A 20,474-nucleotide genomic window follows, 5' to 3' on the forward strand; every position below is an offset into this window, starting at 1 on the left:
TGAGACATTCTCACTATGTAGTTGAGACTGACCTAGAACTCACTGTGTAGCCCAGGCTGGTCTTGAACTCACAGCGATCCTCCTGCCTTAGCCTTCCAAGTGCTGGGATTACAGGCATGTGCCACCATGCCAGGCTCGAAACAGTACATTCTTAAGAAACCAGGGTGGAGCTACCTGAGAAAAATGATCTCTTATATTTACCCTGATAAAATTTTGGTGCTCTGCTTAAGGTAGTAGAGACAGAAACTTCTTAAAAAACAAACAAACAAAAAAACCCCAAAACCTTAAAACTTCTAAGGAAAGGATGACTCTACTTTTGCATACTAACAGCTACTTGAGTTGAGCTTTCTGTTCCTTTGTTCTTCAACCATCAGGCATCTATGTCTAAATTACCTGAAAAAAAATTTTTTTTTTTTGTACCAGGGATCAAACTTGGGTCCTTGCACTTGCTAAGCAGGCACCAGAACCACTGAGCTAAATCCCTGGCCCATTTACCTGAATTTTTGAAACAAGAAGGGTATCCAACCCAGTTAATAAGAGAAGATTGATGAGGCCCATATAGTCCCTAAAATTGGAGAGTGAGATTTATTGGTGACCACAAGGCCAGTTGAAAAAAAAGTATTTTTAAAAAAAAAGCAAACAAGCATGGCAGAACCATATGATCAACTAAAATGGCCAAGAAACATGGCCGAATCTGTGTGGCTGACCCATGTGATGAACTAAAATGGCTGATCCATGTGACTAAGTCACATGATGAAATAATGGCTGCCAGTCATGGTGGAAAGGGGGACTAGAATGAAACAAGATCTTGAGACTTTGAGCATAACTGAAGTAAACTGGGCTAGGCAGCTATTTGAGCAGGAGACCAAGTTACCAACAGCTAATTTCTCCCAAAGTGCAAGAAAGCTGAGCAAAGAATAGACAACAGAAACATGGGAACAGAAAGGCATACTAAATTCTAGGTCACAGATATGGAACCTGAATGATCTGTTCTGTGACTGAGTTAATTACAGGCTCTGTGGCTGCTCTTTACTGACTCGTACCCACAATGAGTAATGAAAAATGGGAAAGAGAAGAAAGACAAGGGGAGATAAACTTGAGGCAGGCCCGTGGGCCTCTTACTGGATGGGAGAAACACAGGGGCCAAGCACTCCTAGCTCTCATGTGGTGAGAAAGGTAGGAAACTATTCCTGGCCTCATGAGAAAGCTCCTAAGTACTTCAACCTAGAGGAGACAGAGAGGGAAAGAAAGAAACCTACTCAGCTGTGGACTTTAGAAAGAAACAAAAAACATGCCAGAAAGGGCCTTACCTACTCCTTCTTAGTTTATCAAATGTGTTACTAGGTCTTGGGTTTCTGGAGTCTTCTTCTTGAAGCAGTTTCTAGGTTCTTTCGGTCCTGAGCAAAAACTTAGTTAAGACAAGTGCAAGATTTTACATTTATCAAAGGTAAAGGAAAAGAAACAGACTCTGTAGAGTGAGATTCAGCCACGCAAGAGTGGTAAAATAAGTACACTGTACAGGATGCAAATAGGCTACTATGAGAGACACCGGAGCCAGAGAGATCAATGTTTACTGTGCTTTTTATATCACTCACTCCTCAGGCTTACATCCGGTCTAGGCCATCCTACAAAAACTTGCTGAAGTTCTTTTGGAAAGAGCATGTTCAGGGACTTGGGATTGTTTATGTGCAAGAGTGTTGTGGGATTTTGTAATTTACAGGTCACACCTACTTCCTCAGCCAGTCTGCCCGCACCCTATTCTCCTGCCTCGGTCTTGGTATCTGGAATGTTAATAGGTATTCCAAGGTGTTAGAGTGTGGTGTATGCTGGGTAAGGAATGTGTGGGGTGTCTTTTTCAAGGATGGATCACTTAGGAATCTTAACAGACCCCATACCCTACCAAAGGAGGAGGCAGACAGGTGAGTATGTGAGAGAAGCTCTCTGGTAGTGCTTCCTGCCTATCTATTGCTCAGAAGAAGCTGTGCTCCAAAAAGCTGCAGCTGCACCCAGTAGCAGCTGGGGACCCCTGGCAAGCCACTGGGCCTCCCTGCCCTGGTTTTCTGCTGCGGTAATGGGGATGATTGAAATAGCCTGCAGAATGTCTTAGAGGACTAACATTAGTTGATTTAATTAGGGATTTTATTTTGAAGCGGGGGTGTGATTCAATTTTGTTCTGCAATTTAACATACACATATTTTTGTTGTAAGAGCTAGTTAGGTCGTAAGCCTGGGTTTTTGTTTGTTTGTTTTTTGTACTCCATCAACACCTAGGCATCAGTAGGCATTTACACTTTAGGCCCCCAAACAGAAGTTTCAGAAAGGGCCTCTCACTTCTAGTTAATTGCAAAATAAACAGATCTCAAGGGCAGGGACCCTTTACGTTCATAACAACAGCCTCTGCTCTATGCACCACCAATGCAATAGAGCGTTTCAGATACAGTGGTACCTTGATTCACAAATTTAATTTGTTCCACGATTTTGGAAAAGATAGCCACGTTTGTGTTTGTGCAGGAAAGATGGCTGCAGTTGTGTTTGTCATATGATGTAGAGTTTGCAAGCAAAAACAAAATTTTGCAAAACGCCTTTGTTTGTGAACCAAATTGGGTTTATGAACTGGGGCACCACTGTACTGCGTCCAGAGCTGGTTCCTTGGAAAAAAGGCCTTCTTCTCTCAGCTCAGCAATTTATGGCTCAGACCCCTCCTTTGGCCCCCTCACAGTTAGTGACTCACTTGCCCCCTCCCTCCATCTCCCTTTAGCCTCCAGATATCTCCATTTGCACACTAATAAGTTGCATGTACATATGTTTGAACAGTTGTCAGACTTGTCTGCCCTTCAAACTGTGCTTTGGTTTAAAACAAACAACAGAGGAGGGGAATGAATGAAGACATTTCAGTTGTGCCTGCAGGTGGTGTTGTTTTGACCTTGACAGTCAGTTTTAAACGACCTGTCAAGAACCTTTGTGTGCTTCTGGGCACACCCACCTGGAAGATATTATACCCCTAAGCTTTATGTGCCCCAGCAGGCTGGCTCATGGTCCCTGGATTTTGTTTTCATTGATGGAGGGTTAATGCATGCATGGCTGGCCTTTACTGAAGGGGGCTCAGCTCCAAAAGCTGTTTTCATTTAATTCTGATTTCTCTTCCTTGGCCTTCCCCTCCCTGCCCTCAGGGCACCCCCATCAGTCCTCCCTGCTCTCTTCCCCCCTCCCCCTGTGTTTGGCTTCTACCCATTTCTTCTTGGCTATGATGCCTCCTTGCAGAGCTGTAAGCAGTCAGGAGATTATGGGCCCCAGATCTCAGCACAGTGTCCCTACTTGTAGGAGCCTCAGGCCCATTTCCCAGGGCACTACACAAAATCCTTGTGTCTGTCAGTTGTAGGGCAGCTTCAAGTTATTAGAGGATACAGATGAACCTCTTTATCCAGGAAAAGGCTCCTCCTTGGCTTTCATGTTCAATGCTCCAATTTGTGGAAGGAGATCTGTGTTATGTTTCTAGAGGTAGGGAGATGAAGGAGAGGGTCCTTTGTTCTCAAGACTAAATGTTCATCTTTTCCTTCGGTAATTCTAACTCAGTTGTAAGGACAGAAGTTCAGGTCTGGATACTCAACCTCAGTGGATACCACCACTGACAGCTCACAGGTGTATGAAGGACATGGTCCCACCATGGTCCCTTGGGTGTCTTGTTGAAATGTGACTTAGGACCTGGGGGCAAAAATCGGTGCTTGTCTACAAGTTCTACCCAGAGCCAGAAAACTACCCCAGGCTATGGCAGTGTGCCCTATTAATCTCCCTCCAAGATAGCCAGCCACTTCTGCTTTGTGACCCTCTGTTCTAGGAGCATCTCTGCATTGGAAGCTTAATAACTTCCAGCACAAGTCCCTCCATGGGATTTACCACAGAATGAAGAGTAGAGGAGGCTGAGAAGTAAGAATGGAGCCTGGTCTCAGACAATATAGTAGGAGATGCAGAAATAAGGGAGAGAAGTCGCGTTCCCTTGTGTGCCCCTGTTCTTCCCATGGGGCTTGGATTTGCAAATAAGGGCTCTATTTGGTCCATGCTGGTTGAATTGGGTTCTAGCTGTTTATACCCACAACCCTGATTAGTTTTCAAGGGGTACTTTCTTGCTTCTACACACAAAAGCATTAGTTAGACCTTAAGATTGGGAAGTTAAAGTCAAGTGGTTTTGGGTAAACCTTTCTGGCCTTTGCGTTCTTCAGTGAAGATACCACTTGACTTTAGCTCTCTGTGGTTTGGGGAGTGTTCTCGGATAGGTGTCCTCTCAGCTGATACGTGAACAGCCTCATGTCCTTCCATGGCCCAACTGTCATGGGCTCCCTGCAACTTCTTTCAAGACAAGTGCTGGGCTGGCTTTCACCAGTTTGTGCTGATATATGGAATCTCTGCTACTCAGGGAAGCCTCTCTGCCCTGCTCTTGATGAGAGCTTCCACCCACTAGAAGGGTTAGCTCTGTTTTTTGCTCAGTTCAGGAGTTTATCATGTGGACAGATGAGTCCTACCTGGTGTGGACAGGCAGATCGGGGCCTAGGCTTCTGTACTTTTTTTTTTTTTGGTGCAGTGGGGTGAGGTGGGCTACTGGACCCTTGGCCTCTGAGGTATAGGGCAAGTGGATCCTAATGATGGGTTGTTTGAGCTGAGCAGACCCACTCATGGTTGTGAGTACAGGAAGTGATAAAGGAAATGGTATCAGACCACCATATGATATAAGGGAAATATATGGTGAGTTTGTGTACTCTAAAATTGAAAAATGAATTCTAGGAACAACGGAGGTTAAGAGTAGGAAATATTTATCGAGAGGAGATTTGGCTTCTGAGAGGCGGGGGGGGGGGGGGGGGGGGCTGGACCCTGAGTGAGTAGCCAAGCACCCCACTTTTCAGGGGAAGCTTTATAAAGCACAACCACTGTGGGATATGAATTAAAGCTATGATTAATCAATAAGTTTACAAATATAGTCACTTGGATAATAATGATCCAATGAGGGAGCAGGTTGAGTAGCAAGTGTGCATGGAAAGAGCAAAGAACTTCTCAGAAAGGTGATGGCTCGGAGGGTATTGGTCACCACTGAGGTGACTGATGTCTATCGAGACTTCATTAGACCAGGTGTACTGCTTATCTCACGCCCGGGAAGGTATGTAGGCCTGGTCATTTTGTGTTATCTTGAGTCCAGGCCTCCAACAGATGCATCTCCAGTCCCATTTGTAATGTGTTTTCATCTTTTGCATTGACTGTCTTGAGGGCCTCACCCTAACTGTCTGAAATATTACAGACAGTAAGTAACTTAACTGTCTGTAATAGAAGGGCAAGCCCCAGGTAACTAAGCATACTTTATATCCTGCACTCTATGGGATGCAGTGTGAGACAGTGGACAAAGCTGATTTCAGAGTCAGAAAGACCAGTGCCAGCCTGTGGAGTATGGTAGTGCAGGTGTGTAATCCCTGCATTCAGGGAGGCTAAGGTAGGAGGATTATAAATTTGAGCCCTGGGCACTTAGTGATTTAGTGAGACCTTGTCTCAACAAGAAGAAACTGGAAAGGGCTGGGAATGTAGCTTGGTGCAAAGGCCCTGGGTTCAATCTCTAGATCCGCTCCCACAGAAGACCAGTACCAATCCCAACTCTGCTACTGACTACTGTGAAACCCTTCTCAGACTCTGGCCTATAAACTGTCATGGACCAATCTCTGAGACTCTTGGGTGTAATGGATACAGTCATGTGCAGATGCCTAGTACATATTAGGTCCTTAGCAAATATTGATTCTTTGTCCCAGTACATCTACAGAATTTTAGTATTTTTTGTGGGTCAAAACCCATAAGATTTCTTGCTTGTTGTTGTGAATCACCAAGTCTGTAGTTCTTAACAACCCAAAATACCTATAATTCTCTAAAATAATAGCTCTAGGGAGAAAATAAACAAGTGTGATAAGTTATTGTGGTAGTAAGACAACTTGAAAGGTATGTTACAAACAGTTGTTGAGGCCAGATTACTTAGATTGTACAGAAAGAATTTCTCAGTTCACTGGAGGAACAATTTAGAGTAGTATGTACATTTTTGTTTGGTCTTCTTTCAAGGCTGTAGCTTGAACTTTAATAGTTTTTATATACATATAAACTTTTCTTCCTAAGAAAAGAAAGATGAAAAAAAAAAATAAAACCACCAGTATTTTTTAGTTAAGGTCAAAATGCATTTCTTACTTCCTTTTTCACATCTAAAAGCATATACCAAAAAGAAATCTTGTGCCTGACCTTTCAGGGATTTGGGACTCAACTGTACTATTTGAACCCTATTGTATTTGCCTGGCTTCCAGCGCCCCTGGGGTTTCTGGTCCCACCAGGTACACAAAGCTGTGTCCTTGACCTTTTCTTCTCCTGTGTCCTTTTCTTCTCACTTTTGGATAATAAATTAAGCCCTGCGGCTCCTAAAGCAGCTGTCTCTGATCTGTTCTGACTATTATCAGAGCCATTATCTGACCTGTGTTTGAAAGGACCATGCCATAGAAACTTCCAGAAGAACCCTGTGTCACCACACCTGCCTCTGGTGATTGGAGCTAAAGAGGCTAGGGCCAAGCCCATGGCCAACAGCTGTGTCGGGGCCACCTCCTGCATGCTGCTCTTCCCTAAAACGCTAGTCCCACTGCAATTTTGTGAGTACTACACTTCTGTCTTGATTGAGATAATTCTATAGGCCAGAATAAAAATGCCTTAAGACTGTTTATGCAAAAAGAATTTTAATTTTGCAAAAAGATCAATCTTAAAGAGCCAGTGAATGATTTTTTTATTGCATTTTTTTTCTAGTTTTCTACCTCTGTTCCCATTTGCCTTATTCTTCTATTCCTTAGATACTTTCAGCAACTTTTTGTTTTCTTCAGGAAGATGTAACTCAGTAAGACGAGATGGATTACCCCTCCTTAAGCAAAAAGGCACAATGCACACTTTTTCACTGTGGTTTGACAGTTAAAATTGTATTCTGGATTTCTTTCTGTTATCAGGCTTTAAACAGTTTTCACATTATTTTCTCTTTAGCTGCATGTTTTATTCTGTGGATAGTCTTGGTTTTTTTTTCTGAGACATGGGTCCTAGAGGTTTTCCAGTATTTCACTGTGTAAACAATGCTGCACTGAACACCTAATGCATTTTAGAGACAGTGAGCAAAGATTTCATCAGTGTACCCACCATATTGGGTGAAGCAGGGATGTGCTTGCATCTTATGAGTCTTTCATCAGTGTTTGGTAACTAAAGGTGGAACCACATGAAATTTGTTTTGGGAAATTCAAAAGCAATGACATGTCAACATTTTATGTAATTCACTAATGCTTGGAGCAACCCTCATGTGCTAAAATAGGGATAGAAATAAGAGTAATGGATTTCTCATCCTAAACCTCATGTGTCATTGTGAAGATCTCACTTTATTTAATATGCCAAGCAGACGCCATGATGGCTTTTTCAGCAGTTTGTAATTGATCATTTTTTTGAGATTTCATTAATTTTAACAGTTGTAAAGTTATATTAATCCTATTCTCATTAACTTTGGAGATTTAAAGAGAACTCCTAGCCAGTGACGGTGGTACACACCTGTAATCTCAGCCCATGGAAGGCTGAGGCAGGAGGATTGCCGTTTGAGTACAGCATGAACCACATAGTGAGACCCTCTCTATAAACGAATGAATGAATCAACGAATGAAGAGGAGAGAACTTATCTTTAAAAATAAACCCGTGTATCTGACATTTTAAAATAGCATTAAGAAATGCTCTTTATTTTTATGGTTAGAAAAAGAACTAGAGTTCATTTATATGATTTTGACTTTTGATTGTGTTTATTTAGGTGGCACCCTGGTACGGAGCACATAGAACTGACTGGTGTGGGGACCTGCTTCTGGGCTTTCAGTCCAGAGGTAAGCAGGCAAGGGTACTCAAAGCCTAGGCTAAAATAAGGGGAAAATATTCTTTAACCACACTGGAAAAAAAATGAAGGAAAAAATAATGCTATCTCTCTTTTTTTTTTTTTTTAAATGAGGAGGATGTTGAGAAGACAGTCTTTGATGGTTTTAATCTTCAGACTTGGGTGGAAGTCCAGGCGTGACCTGAATACAGAAAAAGTGGAATGCGATGCCAGAAAAAGAAGTGGAAAATAGTGGGTTATGGAAACAACTTAACTGTGTCTGAATTTCCAGGCTCCTCAATAAATTAATGGGCTGAGCTGGGGCAGAGTTACAGAAACATTTTTAAAAGACTCAATTGAATATCCATATACTGCCACCCTCCACGCTAACCCTGTAATTCTACAGTGTATCACCCAAAAGTCAGTTTTAAATAGCAGGCTAAACCTAAGCTGCTTCCCCATGATGGTTTCACATTGGCCAGACTAATCTAATTTTTTTAGTGACATCAGTGGGAGGGAGGCAGTAGATGTGATTTATCTCAACCTTAAAAAGGCATGACAGGAAAGAACAAATTCAGACATTGTTCTTACCAGCATAGCAAATTATTTTTTTGTACCTCTAGAGAGCAACCATCTTTGTGAATACAAAATCAGTGTAAGCTGTAGGCCTCTTACTGTGTGTGCAAACACACACACACACACTCACACACTCAGCCTGATCTCCCTGTGGTTATTTGCTATCGACACACAGAGAATACAGTGATTCCCACATTGGTTTGGCAAGGTACTCATCCTGTAGAGGAAGCCAGACAAAGAGACTCAGAGAGTATAGTGGGGGGAGTAGCTGGTCATTTGTGCAGCCTCCTTCTCTCCTGCAGGACTTCTGATCCCTTTAAGGATGTGATGATCTTGTTTAGAGGCTGCAGCAACAGCTGGAGGGTCATTTTTGTTGTGTTTTCAAATGATGCCCAATTCCACGTGAAATAGACTTGTGCTTGTCTGTTCTCTAACACCAAGCGAAATGGCTCTTCGGAAAGAGAAGCTTAAAAGAACTTTTTAATGGCTCACTCTTGTCTTGCTGCAACAAAATACCTTTTCTCTCAACCCGATTCCAGCAGCAGAGTCGCTGATTACCCGACGGTGAATAGTGTGCTCTTATTTATTTGCTTCTTTACTAAACTTTCTAGCCTTTTCTTTTCTCGGCTAGATAATCCGTACAATTTTGCATTTTTCTCTTCTGTAGTCATCTGAGTTGCTTTCTGTTCAATCATTTATTTTTTAATTCTCTTCACTGCTTAGAAGTTGAGAAGTCCAAAACCAGACATGCTAGCTGGAAAGATGTCTCCATACCTAACCACAGGAACCATTATATTAAGCTCTCACCTCTGCCTAGCACTGTGCTAAGTAGGTTTCATGTCTTAGCCCTTTTAAGCCTCATAATCTCTACAGAGTAGAAGCCACTATTATGGCATTTTGCAAATGAAGATGCTGAGAAAAGGGTCATTTTGTATCTCACCCATCTCCTCTACGGCACAGTGGAAAGCGTCCTCAGGTTTTCTCTACCGTGGAGCCTATAGTCTGAACCATTCGTGCCTGGCGCTGTGGTGATCTCATTTACCTAACAACTGTCCTGGGCAGCTGACTTACTTTCCACTTATAAATCATTACAGTTCTACATCGTTTTATTACTTCACTAACACCTGGTTAGTTATTCCTTCAGACTGGGCTGCATGTGTTCCTGGAAATTTATTTTATTGAAACACTTTTCCAAATTCTTTAGGACTCCTTGAATTCTAATTCAGCCTTTTCTGGCCCGAGTCTCTGGAAGATCTAATGAGGTCTCTTAACTGGTGAGCCCCGTGCGGGGTTTGAAACCAGTGTCCTCTGTGATGCCAGCCTTCACACACTTCCCTTGGCTCTCCCCCAGGTTTCTGTGCCAGGCTGGATAGAAGGAGATGTGGAGCGAGCAGGAGGATTCACTAAAAATTCACAATAACTTCAGCACTGCAGAAATTTAATCTGGAGTTTGTTTTAAATCCAGGGTTATCATGTATTCATTTTTAAAAATTTATTTTATTTTTATTAGTACATATTTGCGGTATACAGTTTACATTCGTGGCATGGAGTTGTACATGTACATAACACATTTTAATTCGCTTTTCATCCCTTTTTTCTCCCTTCTCCCCCCTCCTGTCTTGATCCCTTTCCCCTTTGAGAAGGATCTATCTCCTTACTTCCTATTTATTACCTTTTATTTTGCTCTTTATTTTTACTGCGAGTTTCTCATATAAGAGAAATCATGCTTATGTTTCTGATTTATTTCACTTAAAGTTATGGTCTTACACATGCCTTGTTTATCCTTCTTTGTGGCAGAGTAATGCTCCATTGTGTATAAATACCTTGTTTTTATTACCCATTCATCTGTTGATGGACCACATAGGCTGCTTCTAAGATTTAGCTATTATGAATTATGGTGCTATAAACATGAGTATGCATGGATCACTGTAATATGATGTCTTTCACTCTTTTAGGAAGATGCCTAGGAGAATGACTGGGTCAAATAGAATTTTTTTTTTTCTGGTACTGGGAATTGAACTCAGGACCTTCTGCTTACCAGGCAGGTGCAGTACCACTGTGCCAAATCCCTGGCCCTAGAGTTTCTATTTTTAATTTTTTGGGGAATCTCCTTACTGATTTCTATAATGGTTACACTAGTTTAGACTCCCACCAGCAATGTAGAAGTTTCCTTTTTTCTCTGCAACCTCCTAGCCTTTGTTATTATTTCATTTCTTTTTTGTTTTGTTTTGCTTTTTTTTTGAGACAGGATCTTGCTTTGCAGTGCAGGCTGGCCTTGTACGCCTGGCAGTCCTCCTGCCTCAGCCTGCCAAGTGCTGTGACTACAGGCGTGTGCCCAGCATTATTTGATTTCTTGATGATGGCCATTCTTTCTGAGGTAAGATAGAAACTGTGTTGTTTTAATTTAGGTTTCTCTCATGGCTAGTACTGTTGAACATTTCTCTCACTTGTACTTACTCTTCTGAGAAGTGTCTATTCATTTCAGTTGCCCACTTTTTGATTGGGTCTTTTATTTGGGGGAGCTCTAATTTTTTTTGCATTCTATAGATATTCTATATCATAAGCCCTCTGAGGAGTAGCTGGCAATTTTTTTTTTTCATTCTGTAGGTTTTCTTGTGTCATGCATTCATTGTTGTCCCTGAGATCCACTCTGAAGATGCCTGGTTGTGGAAGTACAAAAGTACAGTCTCTGAAAGATACTCAAATGACATTGAATTATATCACAACCCCCTTCCCTTACACAGTCTCTGATGTGGAGAGGACCCTCTGTTGCTCTTTACTGAAGGAGGAAAGAATGGTTGTAGGAATAAGGATAGCTATGGTGATGAAATTTATTTTACTTTTTGCCAGACATCTAATGTGATAGCCCCAGTGTATGAATATCAGTTTAGCCAGAGGAAGGTAAGACAGGAGTCATGACTTTAAATAAAAGTAAAGGGCCGGGGATTTAGCTCAGCGGTTTGGTGGCCTGCCTTGCAAGTTCAAAGACCCGAGTTCGATCCCCGGTACCAAAAAATAAAGAAAGAAAGAAAAGTAAAAAATACCCTTTCGCAGCAGTTACCAACAAAAGTCATTGTTTCAGAATCTCTTCATGCCCCCAAAAGAGGATTTCAAGGGTCCTCATACTTTAGCTTTTCTCCTCTTTGTCTGATTTCTTGCTCTGTAGCATCACGGCCCCTTCTTAGATACCCAGAGATGTCGGAATTACCAATCAGCTGAGGATGGTCTCCAGAGAATCACTTGAGACTGTAACTCATTGTAAGACTAGCTTGAAATACACTATACTCATGAACACGTGTTTAGAAGGACTCTTGGGAGTATCCCCTAATTATCAGGTGGAACCAAAAAAGAGAAATTTTCTGCTCTTCCGCTTTTTTGTCAAATCTGGCTCAAAACACGACCTTAAGGACAGAACACAGGATTTTTTCCTCGAGGCTGCACAGCTCAGTTAATCTGTAAACCATGGGAGCATTTTTATTGAGAATGATCGCAAAAGGGCGGAGTCAGGACCTCATGGCTGAAGCAAGAAAAAGTTTCCTGATTCAAGAGGGAAGGAATGAAGTTCCTGTGACTTGAATTTTGTGTCTCCTTGAGGAAATTATCGATGAATCCTTTTATTATGTTGATAGAGGGAAGCAATTAAGTAGAGAAAGTAGCTTTTTTTTACCCTTCTTTTTCCTCATTCAGTTTTGCTCTCTAGTTTTTCATAAAACCACTCCCAAGACTTGAAAATACAACTGCTTCCCATTTGGTAAGCCTTTTTTTTTTTTTTTTCCATTTGGCAACAGCATTTTCCTGTATTTTTAATGGCACCAAAATTAACATGGCTGTTTCTATTTAATGGGAACAACTTTTATAATACACACCCAGCCAAAGAATCTTTGATTTTTGCCCTGATGTTTCCCAAGATATTAGCATGGCTTTGAAAACAGGGATGTTGAACTCCTGCTGCAGAGCCTGCAGGGGCAGTGTGGCCGATTGAGGAGGAGACAGTGAGAGAACGGGAACGGCAGAGTGGAGGGAAACTGGCCTCCCCCAGGTTACTGTTTTAAAGTTTTTTGCCTACTGAATAGCTCAGTTTACAAATCCTACTGGATATCGTTTTGACCTTCCCCAGTTTTCTTTCCTGTTGACAGCGTGACGGAGGCGTTAGTGGGAGACCAGCCATTTGTCCCATCTCTTTGCAAGCACAGGCTCTCCCTGGAGCACCAGCCCCTTCCCTTCCCTCCGCTTCACAGGAGAGACCCACACTGTGGGAGGCATTTTGTGGGGGCCGGCCAAGCCCAGAATTTCTTAGGAGGTGGGATCGCAAATCCCAATTAGAAACACTCCAGGAAACACACATCTTTATTTGTTAAACAAATAGTTTTATGTGAGCCTTGGCAAGGCGCTCACTTATTTTAAATAAGTGAAGTAAACATTACCTTCAGAGGAGCTCCTCCCTGCAACTTTGAAGCCAGTTTTTAAGTTTTGAAGTTGTAGTGTTCTTTTGTCCTTGGCTGGAGTTCTAGAGAATGTTGTTTCCTCGGTTAGTAATTGGAGAGTTAATGGGGTTCTTTGTGATGCTACTGTAGAAGACAGACTGCGTTTTATTCAATTCTGGGACTGTAATTAAAGTGGCGCCCACTGGCGTGGCTAGAGTTAAGGTTGCTTCAGCTTTTCCAATATAAACTCATATTTCAGGGCTTTATAACTAGCTGTAAAAATGTGCTTCTAGCTACAGACCTGGCATATACGGTGTCAGCCTAAGAATAACCTTTACTTTTTAAATGGTCTTTTAAAAAAGAATAATTAAAAATTCAGTTTAACTGTTCATAACTTGTTAAGTTATAAGGATGCAAGGAAGTAATAATAGCTGGAGTTTTTAAATTTTTTAAGCAGAAACTTGTGACTCATGTTTTTAAAAATATGGACAAGGTTATTAGTTTTTTTATGTCTTCAAAGGAAAATACAGCAAAATGTCTGTGAAAGTGATTTAAAAAGGGTATTAGTGTAGTTTTCCACATGGCAGCAGACAGGACACTAGCATATGTCCCCCTTATTTTTCCAAGACATCAGCTTCCCATATGACTATTGGCAAAGCTGTTTTACCTGTGGGTTTCAAGTTCACTGTCACAAAACTCCTGGCCGTGGAGTGCACAGCAGGCTTTTGGCACATGTGGCCAGCTCCAGGCGTTATGCGATGGCCACTCTCCTGCCGCACAGGGCTTTGGCCTTCTGGGGACACAAAATAGCCCAGGTGCAGAGCTGCGCCAGAGGCCTAGTGGGGACCAGGGGAGCCTCCTCCCACCCCTTCCTCTGTCCCTTTTTCTCATCTGTCTCAGCCGGGAAGGCGAGGAAGGCGAGCATCTCTTCGGTGGAATTTGTTGTAGCAAATTGCTTTAGGTGGGGTTGTTTTGGAACATGCTGGGAGACGGGTGTGACATACTTTCACAAGTGATTCAGAAGTTCTTCAAATAAAACCGAACCTTTAAGTCTTTCTGTTTGGCATGTTGACCTTCAGCTGTTTATCAGCTGGGGTCTCGATGCTGCTGCTGCTGCTGCGTAGTGATAATGGTGGTGGTGGTTGTGATGGGGGAAGAAGAGGTGTCTGTCACGGTGATGGTGTTGCTGCTGTTAGTAGTAAAGATGGTGATGGGCACAGTGGGAGTGAGGTGAGTGACAGTGGTCGGGGATGGTGGTAGCAACAGTGTAATTTACTTCTACTTCCCTGAACTGTTTGGAGAAAGCTGCAGCTTGGGGAATTGCCATTGACTTATCCCTATACAAGCTATGCCCAGTAAAGTTTCAAATTGATTTTGGTGGATCTTGCCTGTGAGCATGTTGCATTTGGTTTGGAGAAGAGTTGGACATTTGACCTTTTTAGAAGCAGGTCTCCATTCTAGAGCCAGGTAACTTTTCTTCTTTCTGTGGCTTCCCAGTGAGGAACAAGAAACATGGTGACTTGAGCTCTGGAACTTCATTAACAGAGACAGTGGGGGCATATCTGGTGTTTTACTGCTATACCTGTGTGGGACCAGTAGATCTTTCCAACAACTCTGTAAAATATATTTTATTGTTTTGGTTTCATAGATTAGGAAGGCAAGTTTTGGCTCCTAATTAACAAAACTCAGATTTGGAAACATTGGCCTATGAAACCTCAAGCCCTTTACCTCACCGCCACTGCAGTACCAGATAGTGAGTTCAGTACACTGTAGAGTGTTTCTTGTCCTAGGTGAGGGTACGGGGAAAAGTTGTTAAGAGAATATTCCATATTTGGTTTTCTTCTCTGACTTGGTGTGAGCAAGAGAATGTGTTTTCTCCGTACATATTTCCTTAAACTGGTAGTGTACTCAGATGACCCTTTTAAAATTCATGTGGGAACTGTTTGGAGGCTCTTCCCACATGTTTTCAAGGCTGGGACTGTAGAGTGATCTTTTCCTGACCTGGCTGGTTGTTGGCCAAATAGGACATTGAGCAAGCCAGAAACCAGGGCCCAACAGAAAAAGAGCAAACAGAGATAAATATTTATCCTCATCCCAGTGGGATCCCTAGGTTTTCAGGATCAAAGGCCTACTTGTGTATGTGTCTGTTCTTAAGCCTTGGATAAGTGTACAGAGGCAGGCAGCCTGTAGGGTAGCAAAGTCTCTGTGGTATCCAGGCTCCTTAATCCTCAAATGAATTCTCCACTGATAAAAAGGAGGAAAGGAAAAAGATAGGAAGGAAGGAAGAAAGAGAAATTGCCTGATTCTTATTTATAAAAATGTAAGATGTATTTTCTAAAAACACAAGTAGGAACAAAAAAAAAAAAAAAGAAGAAAGAAAGAAGATGAGAAGAAAGAAGAAAAAGAGGCCTAAAAATAAAGCAAGAAAAAGAGGAATGAGGAGGAGTGGAGGAGTGTTTATGGGGTTGGTACCAGGGAATTTTTTTTTTTTTTTTTGTACCAGGGAACAAACTCACGACCTTGTGCTTGTGAGGCAGGCAACGAAACCACTTAGCTAAATCCCCCCAGGGAATATTTTTATAGTAAGATTGGGGTGGATAATATGAAAGATGTTTATTCCTCCCATTTTCTGTGTTATCTTTTCACTTTCCTGATAGTAACCTTTGAAACACGATTAAAAAAATTTTTTTGGAATGGAGTCAACTTTATTTATATTTTTCTTTAATTGCTTATGCCTTTGGTGTCATGACTAAGAATCCATTACCTAATCCAAGGTCACAAAGATTTCTACCTATGTTTTCTTCTAAGAGCTTTATCTCTTACCTTTAGGTCTTTGGTCCATTTTGAATTGGTTTTTGTGTGGTGGGCGTAGGGTTCTTTTGCATGTGGGTATCCACTTGTCTCAGATTTTATTTCTGAATTCAATGACTATATATGATGTATTTATTATTATTATTATTATTATTATTATTATTATTATTATTATTATTATTATTATTTACCAGGGCATGTGCTAGATGCCAAATGTAGGACAGTCAAGGAAATGGTCATCATTGTCAGTGTATCTCAGAACCTGGAGCAGAGAGGTAAGAAATTTGGGAAATACGGTTGATTTTTGGAGGAATTTGACTCTTGCGCACAGATTATCAAAGTGTAAAATGAAGAAATCCACATTAAAATTATCTGTATTGCTTGTTACAATGGATATACATATATACATTTCATTTTTAATGTATATTTCTTATATAACACGAGAATCACTGCTTTCTATATTGAAAGCTAGATCTGGTTATTTCCTCTTAGATTATTGTCAAATATTGAAATATCATTTATTTATCCTTTTCAACATGAAAAAAAAATCAGAGCTTTTCTGTGGCCTTTCTTTAGAGATCCAAAGAAATGAGGCCATTTTCTAGTCATACCAGACTGCAGTCGTAGAAGTCATTCTCTCAAAAGCCTGTTGGTGAGGAAATGTTTTAGATGAGAAACATGATATATCTTTGGAAAGAGAAGTTAAGAAAAAAACAACTTCCTTCATCCTAAATTGGATGCACTTCATAAAAGAGGCCATGTCCATTGTGCTGGGGCACAGGCCGTTCCCCTGAGAGCTGGCTGCAGCTGCTCTTTTACCGAATCCTTTTCTTGTCTCCCCTGCTCATCCTGGCCCCTGGTAGATGTGGATTGACATAGGAGAATCCGTTTCTTCTCCAGTCATTCACTGAATAGAGAAGGAACGAAACACCTTGACTCTAGCTCTCCCTTGACAACTAGAGCACTTGCACGGGTTGGCTACCGTCTGACCTCACAACTGCAGGGTGCACAGGGAAGTCTGTAAAGAAAAACACAAGGACACATCCACACGTGTCTCTGCGCTTTGTTTACATGATCCCAGAGGTTCATGTGTATGCAAGGGGAGGGTGACTGCATTTTAACTTTAAAGGGGAAAAAAATGAGCTGCTTCCACCATGTGAGATAATTGGGTATAAGGCTGCGTTCATATGTTCTCCAAGGAATTGAAGGGGGAAAGGTAACAGTCATTAAAAACATTGAGTCCTGTGATAACATGGGTGAATTCATTCTTAACCTGAAAGTGGAAAAAAAAAAAAAGTGGTTTCAAAACCCAGAACCAATAAAAGGAAAGATTGATATGTTAGTCCCATGAATATAAAAGACTTTTGCCTGTAAGAAAAAATAAGCACAGCAAATGACTCATTGGGAAAAAATATCTGCAGTTTATACCACAGACAAATAATGAGCTTCTAAAAACAGAGTAGGGAAAACAACAGCCATATAGAAAAATGAGCTGGAGAGATGTACAAACAATTCATAGGAAAAGAGATGCAAATGTCTTTGAAGCCTATGAAAAAATAGTCAGCTTTGCTTTTCATAGGTGAAATACAAATTAGATTGCATTGTTTGCCTGTCAGATTGGCAAAGATGCCAGAGTTTAACACCAGACTGTTGGCAAGAGGTGCAGAGAACGAGGCACTCCACTGCACAGGACTTCATATCCATGGAGCAGGGAGTACAGGACCTAGCAGAATAAGACAGGCCTTTGACTCCAGGTTCCAGAAACATATTCTAAAGATGCATTAGCAAAAATACACAGGTACACAGTGGACTAGAAATAAAACCAAATACATGAAACTCTCAGTTTGGGCCAATTTATAGAAAGTGTGGTATACAGTGGAATGCTGTGGGGTTATAAAAAGGCATGTGCACTATCTCTAAAACAACGAGGTTGTTGCCAGGCGTGGCGGCACACATCTGTAATCTCAGCACTTGGGAGGCTGAGGCAGGAGGGTCGCTGTGAGTTCAAGGCCAGCCTGAACTACATAAACCATGTCTCAAAAACAAAACAAGGATTAGCAGCACATATACTAAAATTGGAACGATACAGAGGAGATTAGCATGGCCCCTGGGCAAGGATGACACGCAAATTTGTGAGAAGCGTTCCACATTTTTTGAAAGCCTTGCATGTGGGAAAAAACAACAAAACCCAACAAAACAAGGGCTGGGGATTTAGCTCAGTGGCACCACGCCTGCCTCATAAGCCCAAGGTCCTGAGTTCAATCCCCAGTACCACACACACACACACACACACACAAAAAAAAAAAAAAGAAACAACAGATAATGAGGTAGTCATGTAGTTGTTAGGATATACTATTAGATGAAAAGAGCAAGATGGAGAAACTATAATAAATATCTCCACTGGTATTTGACAAAAACAATGGAGATATAGGTGATAAAAAATTTTTGTAATGGTCACCTAAAGTAGAAGGAGTGGAAAAGGGTGGTACAGACAAGGGTAGTAACAAGACTTCTCAGAACAGGGGAGCCAAGTAAATATTACGTATAATTATACTATAATTTATTTATTAAATTGTTTCATTTATTTTGTTTTTTTGAGATAAGTTCTTGCTGTGTAGTTCAGGCTTGCCTTGACGTCATTGTGTTACCCAGGCTGGCCTCAAACTCACAGCAGTCCTTCTTGCCTCAGCCTCCTGAGGGCTGACTATATCCTGACCCACCAAATGATTGATTTCCCCCTGTACACACACAGGGGTTCGAACTCGGGACCTTGCACTCGTTAGGCAGGCGTGGTACCATTGAGCCAAATCCCCGGACCCAAATGACGGATTTTTTTTAACCAGTCCTAAAAATTAAGAAAATGAAACAAATGGATTTAAAGCAAGGAGGTGCAGATGTAAAACTGATGAGGTTAGGTTGTGTAAAAATTGTCTAGTCGTGAACTTGAATGGCAAGGGTGCTTATGAGCTAGAGTCAAGGGTTCTTAAGGTAGTTAACCTTGAGAAAAAGCACTTCCTTCCTGTGATAACTGAGAGGCTGAGGAAGAGTGCCCAATCCAGTAGCAATGGGCATTCCTAGCACTCAATATGAGCTTTTAAAATTACCATTTCTCACTGAAAGGAACTGTGACTTCTTGTAGAAATTCTTGTTTCCAAATTTGGGTCAGGAAATGAACTATTTGTGCCTAGAGTTTCCTGTCACACTACAAAGGAAAGAAGCTCCTGATGAGTGCTAGAGCTATAGCCAAAGGACTCAGGAACCAAAGAGAAAAGTCCTGTTGGGGACCATTTGACCATCAGCAGGATAATAACTGCAATAGTTTGAAATGTATCAAATATGTTTAAATAAGTCCTTTCATAATAATACAAGTAAAATTATGTAATTGGCCACCTTTTAAAGATACTGGGAATTAACTCACTTTTCGGACACTAGTAAATAAGGAGAAAGCATTTAGTCTGTCTTTCCAGTACACTCTACATCTCAGCAGAAATTGTTGGAGGGGTTTCTCTTTATAGGAGAGAATATGAGTGTTAATTTTTTGCAATCCATAATTAACGTAGGCAGTGATCATGTTGTGCTTCCTAGTGAGAGTACATAACACCTCTGTTGAAATACTCTTGCCCAACGAAAACCAACCTGAACCTGATGAAACTTCGATATCCAATTTACAGGAAATACATAGAATAGAGAAACAATATAAACGATACTACAGAAATACAGAATATTGGGATATCTGATAGACAATAGGTAATCAGGCATATCTCATTACCAAGTTACAGGAAATACAGAGAAACAGATTAAATGATACCAGATATCATTAAATGATACAATGAACAAAATCCAGACAATCATCCCCCCACCCCCACCCCGGGGATTGAATTTGGGACCTTGTGTTTGCCAGGCAGGCGCAGCCTAGTCTGGAACAGTCTTAAATTGTATAAGACAATCTGGTTTATTCAACAAATTACAAAGAAAAAGAGAGATAGAAGATAATCTAAAAGAAACCTAAAAGAAATGCAGTAGAAATGTAGTAGGTGGGGCTTGTTTGGGCAAACCAACTGTAACCAAACATGAGATGATCAAGGAGATTTGAACATTGACCTAATGGTTGATTACATTAAAGAATTATTCAGTTATTTAAGACATAACAGTGGTATGGTGGTTTTGATTTAAAAAGAATCCTTACTTTCTAGAGCTACATATTGAAATATTTATCTGAGAGAGACGAATTGTTGGATTGAAGTACTTTTAATGTCAAAGAGGGAAGTTTCTGCTCATTCTGTCAGATAATGAGGAGTTATTATAGGTTCTTGAGAAAGGAAAAAGCAGCTATTATCGGTTCTTGAGAAAGGATAAGGAGTTTAGGAGACCCACACATATATGGTCGGTTGATTTTCATCAGAAATGCCAAGTTAATTCATGAGAGAAAAGGATAATCTTCAACAAATGATTCTGGCAACTGTCATTCCCCAAGAGTGCATTCTCTTGTATGTAGATGAGTGATCAGAATAAATTGGATGGGCACAGTCTAGCCAGGAAAGTAGCACGGGAAATACAGAAGAGCTTTTTCCCCAACAACTAAGAATTGATGTGATCAGGGTTTTGCTTTGACTCAAGTGTTGTCTGATACGTGGTCACCCCTAGCCTGTGCCTTCCTAACTTTGGCCAATATTTTCTTTCATTCTGTACATCATCACTAGAAATGAGAACCCTGGTGACTGATGGAAAAAGGCTTGGAAAATCTTCAACCACCAAATAATAACCTCTATTTTT

At 41.1% G+C, this 20,474-nt stretch overlaps 1 protein-coding gene and 1 non-coding gene across 12 annotated transcripts in view; both read left to right on the plus strand.

Moving 5' to 3' along the window:
• Positions 1-20,474, plus strand: part of Aopep (aminopeptidase O (putative)) — a 349,371-nt gene that overhangs the window by 101,841 nt on the left and 227,056 nt on the right. The gene's annotated exons all lie outside the window — the stretch shown is intronic.
• LOC117283584 lies at positions 17,753-17,855 on the plus strand. The gene has a single exon (XR_004514613.1). It is a non-coding gene; the product is annotated as a U6 spliceosomal RNA (small nuclear RNA).

Source organism: Fukomys damarensis, unplaced genomic scaffold, assembly GCF_012274545.1.
Source record: "Fukomys damarensis isolate Sample0158 unplaced genomic scaffold, DMR_v1.0_HiC HiC_scaffold_27, whole genome shotgun sequence".
In the NCBI taxonomy this organism is placed as follows: Eukaryota; Metazoa; Chordata; class Mammalia; order Rodentia; family Bathyergidae; genus Fukomys; species Fukomys damarensis.